Source organism: Marmota flaviventris, chromosome 16 (assembly GCF_047511675.1).
Source record: "Marmota flaviventris isolate mMarFla1 chromosome 16, mMarFla1.hap1, whole genome shotgun sequence".
NCBI lineage: Eukaryota > Metazoa > Chordata > Mammalia > Rodentia > Sciuridae > Marmota > Marmota flaviventris.
In genome coordinates, this window is record NC_092513.1 from 19100803 (window position 1) to 19106262 (window position 5460).

At 42.1% G+C, this 5460-nt stretch overlaps 1 pseudogene; it reads left to right on the forward strand.

Moving 5' to 3' along the window:
- The first annotated feature begins 2983 nt into the window (after positions 1-2983).
- Positions 2984-4109, forward strand: LOC114103370 (WD repeat-containing protein 73 pseudogene; annotated as a pseudogene).
- Positions 4110-5460: the final 1351 nt, after the last annotated feature.

Consider the following 5460-nt stretch of genomic DNA (forward strand, 5'->3'; position numbering starts at 1 on the left):
ATACATCACAGTCTCCTTTAACAAATCATTATACACCACGGGAAAATCAAATAACAACTCCTAAACATGATTAGTTCATTCATTGGTGGGAACAGGTCAGGCTGGAGTGATAGGTCATTTCGAAACGGGGTACACATTCAAACTGATTGGTTTTAGGGCCTAAAGGACTACGTGACCAGTTACACAGAGCCCTTCAGTTATTAAACAACCAAGTAGTCAGGGGAAATATTTACTGGGCAGTTCCAAGCATTGTCCTAACAGCTACAGGGATTTCAGGTTTTGCAGGTAGCATAGAAACCTAACAATACCTAATCCTTTACATTTTAACTCAGACCTTGCAGCTTAGAAACTTTACAACACCCGGTCTTTTACCCTTTAACTTTTACGCTTTAACTTCAATTTCTTTTACCCTTACAGTTTAAGGCTCTCAGCCCAGCCTCTATTTTCAGAACTGTATTTCTTATACACTGGGTTTCAATATGATTTCCATTGGCAAAGGCTCTCTAGAGACAAACCAATAAGTCAAATCAAAAACAATTAAGAATTGCCAGTGACAGCAACCCTTACTTTAAAAGTTTTGAGGCTGTGTGCTTGGAAAATAGCAGCAATAAACACAATAATAAAAATGGCATGGGACCGGTCTGGGAAGGCAGATAAAATAAGCTTGATGTGGGATGAAGATAAAAGTATTGCTTAAGCATCCTGTAAGACTTGGGGGATGATTAAAACCTAATTTCACTCACAAAGAATTGCAAACTTTACAAAACTTCCTAACAACTAATGCTGAGCAGTAAAACTGGAATGAGTAACTCGATCAATAAATACTTGCAAGGGAAGACCGTGAACTGGAGGAGTCAAGAGAATTCCTCCTGGAAAGCTTAGATTTGAACGGGGGACATCAATGCCATTTGGATGGTTGCTAAAGGATTTCAGTCAGTTGGTAGAGAGAGTTAAGCAATTTTAAAACTTGCCAGTTCTGGGCTACATCAATTTGATACATGGTCTTTAATTTGGGCTGGGTTTGTGGCTCAATGGTAGAGCACTTTCCTAGCATGTGGGAGGTACTGGGTTCAATCCTCAGCACCACATAAAAATAAATAAAATAAAGGTATTGTATTCATCTACAACTAAAAAAAATACATATTTTTAAAAAGGTCTATAATTTTTCAGATTTGTTAGGATGGATTCATTTTGTGCCATTAGCAGAGAAAAACGTAGAGGGAAATGGTTTCAAACCCCAGAGAAGCAGGTTGGACCCAAGAGAAATCAGATGATGAAAGTCAGAGTTGAGATGTGCTGACAGCAGCCGGCCCACACCCAGGAGCCCACCACTCACTCTTCCTCCATGTCAAGTGGTGAGGCCAACTCTAGACCAACCCAATGGACGGATGCAAGCTCAGCTTCCTGAATGTTCTCACAATGGCACTGAAAAGACCAGAGAGAAATTGACCTCATCCAGGCAGAGGCAGCAAGGAGAGCAGCAGCAGGTGTCGCAGGAGAAAGGTAACAACCAAAGCAGAGGTGAAAGAAGACACAACCATTTCTTGTCTACCCTCACTGCCAGGTAATGATGTGAAATGGCTTCATCTTTAGGCTCTCTCTACCGAACCTGAGCATATCAAGTATCCTCTCACTCATAGGATAACACTTAAAAGATCCTGGAGAAAAAGAAAAAATAGCAGAAATACATATAAACTTTCCAAACACAAAACTCCGCTGCCTGACAGCACACCCGCTCAGAATTTTGCCTGAACAAAGAACCCTAAAACATTCCTTTTCCATTGTTCTGGAAGATTATAAAAGTTTTCTAAATGTAATTTTTATCACCTTTTTTTCTTTTTTCCCCCACCATTTATGAACATATGTGTTTTTTATGATATTCACAACATGCTTGTGTCACAAGATTCAAATTTAATTTCCTGCAATTACTGCACAATATGCATGGCAAAAAATGATATAAAAATGACAGAAAATAATGAACAGTGACTCCATTTCTGCTAAGTTACCTTTTGGAAATAAAACTCAAGCATAACCCAGCTGAGGTTTTTGATTGGCTGTCTCCAACCCATGTTGTTTCAAGGCATTGGTAATAATCGTTAGAAATTTTCAAATGTTCTGATAGTAGCGGGATTTAGTTTATTGGGAAATTATCATCCTGCACACCAGAGATTTAAGACGGGTTGTAACTTCCTTCATACTCCTCGGGAAATATGTGTGGTTAGCTGGCGGTTTATCAGCAATGTTCTGCACCTTCCAATTTAGAGTCAAATGCACTTGGGTTAACTCATTCGTGTCATTATGTACCACATTTCTTACAGGTAGCAATCACAAACTTGTAAATAAAGCTTATTGATGATAGAAACAGAAGAAACATTCTTCCTACTACTAGTTTTTCCATGGAGGTACTAAGAGTACACAGATGAAGAATCTTGGGTCTGTAGTATGTAGACCTGGATTTCAAGTCCCTCTCAGCTACTTGGTAACTATAAGCCAGACTCTTAAACATGTCATGCCGTAGTGTCCCCATCATTAAAATGGACATTTGTTTCTACCTTATAGTTATTGGAGACTCAGTGAAGCAAGGCAGGGAATGTTTCTCTTGGGATGATGGTGATGGTAATGAGGCTGTTTGTGTCCAGGGTCTTCTCCAATGCGGAAACCCATATCTGCAGTACCTTGAAGCACACGTTGGAGGATAGCAAGTTCTGATGCCTGAGTGACACCTCCCACCTGCGTTTATTTGCTTAGTTCTAATTCAGGCATCCCAAAAGGGGACAGAACATGTTTTGTCTTACTAGGTGTTAATTTTCATGAAATGTCATTCCTGAATTGGCTTAACTTCTCCCAAATGTGTGTGAGTGGGAGAAAATTCTCAAGTAAATAGGATAAGGAAGGAAATCAGGAAGGAGGGAAGAAGGAGAAAAAGAAAGTAGAAAGAATTTCAAAGGTGATTGAACTTTAAAGATACTATTCCTCAGTTGCCATGGATCCCGCGGAGGACTGGCTTGTGGAATCCTTGCGCTTGTAAATCGTACCAGGATTTCCATGCATTCGACCTCTCAGGAGCCACACGAGTCCTTGAATGGATTGGTGACAAAGGAGTCTTTGTTGCTGGCTATGAAAGCCTGAAAAAAAATGAGATTCTTCATCTGATACTACCTCTCAGACTTTCTGTAAAGGAAAACCAGGGCTTATTCCCAGAAAGAGATTTTAAATTGCGCCATGGCGGATTTTCAGAGGGACCTGTCTTTGATCTAAAGCATGTGCCAGATACCAGGTTGCTGGTGACCAGTGGCCTTCCAGGTTGTTATCTGCAGGTGTGGCAGTTTGCAGAAGACAGTGATGTCATTAAGGCTGTCAGCACCATTGCAGTTCATGAAAAAGAGAGAAACCTCTGGCCTAGAGTGGATGTCTTCTCCTCAATGGTTCCTGGAGTCCTCCATGGGGCACGGCTCAGTGATCTGAAGATTGTGGATCTGGAATCCCAGAAGGTCACGTATAGCTCAGACACCAGTGACAGTGAGGAGCTGAGTAGCCTGCAGGTCCTAGATGCAAACACTTTTGCTTTCTGCTGCACCTCTGGTCATCTGGGGCTTGTCGATACCCGCCAGAAGTGGGCACCATTGGAGAATATCAGCCCGAACCCTGGGTCTAGTGGAGAGAGATGGTGTGCAAAAGTTAGGGGCATGGGCCAAGGCCCAGGATCCTATATTGCAAGCCTTGGCTCAGAGGGGCAGCTCCAACTTCTTGACCCCCGGGATCTCTGCCATCCTGTCAGCTCACTCCAGTGCCCAGTGTCCACACCTAGCCCCAACCCAGAGTTGCTGCGAGTAACGTGGGCCCCAGCCCTGGACAACTGCTTAGCCATTTCAGGTTTTGATGGGACTGTTCAGGTCTATGATGTCACATCTTGGGATGGAACAGGGATCCAGGTGGAACCTCTCTTCACTCACAGAGGTCACCTCTTCCATGATGAAAACAAAATGGATACTGCACCACAGGTTACCACCCACACCTGGCACCCCTGCAAACCCAGGACTTTGTTATCAGCAGCAAGTAATGCCTCCCTGCATGTGTGGGACTGGGTGGACCTCTGTGCTTCCTGCTGACACCAGCATCTTCCTGCCTTGGCCATTAGGAAGAGAAGGAGATGCTGGAGTGGCAGGGGCACTGATTCAGTTCTTGAGTGACTACAGATCCCTGCTACCAGCTGTATGGCCTTGGCAAGTCAGTCTGTCTCTTGCCCCCAGTTTCCTTTTCTGTAAAATGAGGAAAGAAATAACTACCTTGCTGGGACTGGTGGCAAACACCTGTAATCCTAGATGCCTGGGTGGCTGAGGCAGTAGGACACAAGTTCAAAGCCAGCCTCAGCAACTTAGCAAGGCCCTAAGAAATTAGTGAAATCCTGTCTCAAAAAATTAAAAAGAGCTGGGGATGTGGCTCAGTGGTTAAGCTTCTCTGGGTTCAATCCCTAGTACCAAAAAAAAAAAAAAAAAGACTACTTTGCGGGGTTATTGGGAAAGTTAAAAGTGACATAAAGAATAGTTTTTGTAGGACACATGGCACAATAAATTACCTGGTAGCTGAGGGCTCCACTTTCCCCAGTGTGAAGTGGCAGTGTTTTGTCCCTCCCTTCTTCACAGTATCAGAGTAAAAATCAGAAGAGCTTGTGGATGTAATTGTGTTATGTGAACTTTTTTAACAGAAAAAAAAAATGTATTAGGGCAAGTGAACATGAAGAAAACATCAACCCCAGTAGAAATTAAGAAAAGATTGTACCATTTTTTTGCCTGTCAGATTGCCAAATATCAAAGCCTTATTGCTTTGAGCAGCTGATGGAGGTTCTGTGGTACTCTGAAGGGCGCGGGAGAGGCAGGCTCTTCATTCCTGCTGTATACCGTACCTTGTGCATTTGAACCAGAACACATACATCCAGCTCCCTATTAAAGGGCAGTTACATTGTCCTCATCCTTTCTTATTGTGTGATGAACAACTTTTGTTTCCATAAACAATATGTTTTTAGGATAAATTTGTAAAAAATAAAATTGCTGAGGCAGAGAATATATGCAAAAAAAAAAAGATACTACTCTTTCAAAAAAAAATTGAAAAGAATAGAAAGAAAAAGATGAACTGACATTCTCTCCTGTTAAGAAAAGTACACCATTATCTACCATGTTTGTAATTTGATGAGCCTAAGTTCTGCCAAGGTGCCTGGGTTCAATTTCTGGTACCCAAACATACACACATACATACATGCACACACGAAGTCTTTTTCTAAATGTAAATAAGCCTTCCTGTTCCAGCTATTTGCTTTCTTGAGCAAACTCGCTGACAATAAAAACTCACGATATTGAGATATAGAATAGTAGTATACAGAGGGTGTTGAGGACTAAGACCCTTCCTGTCACCTTCAATCCTCTGGTTGCCTGCTGTTTCTTTAGATTCCACTCATTACCCTTA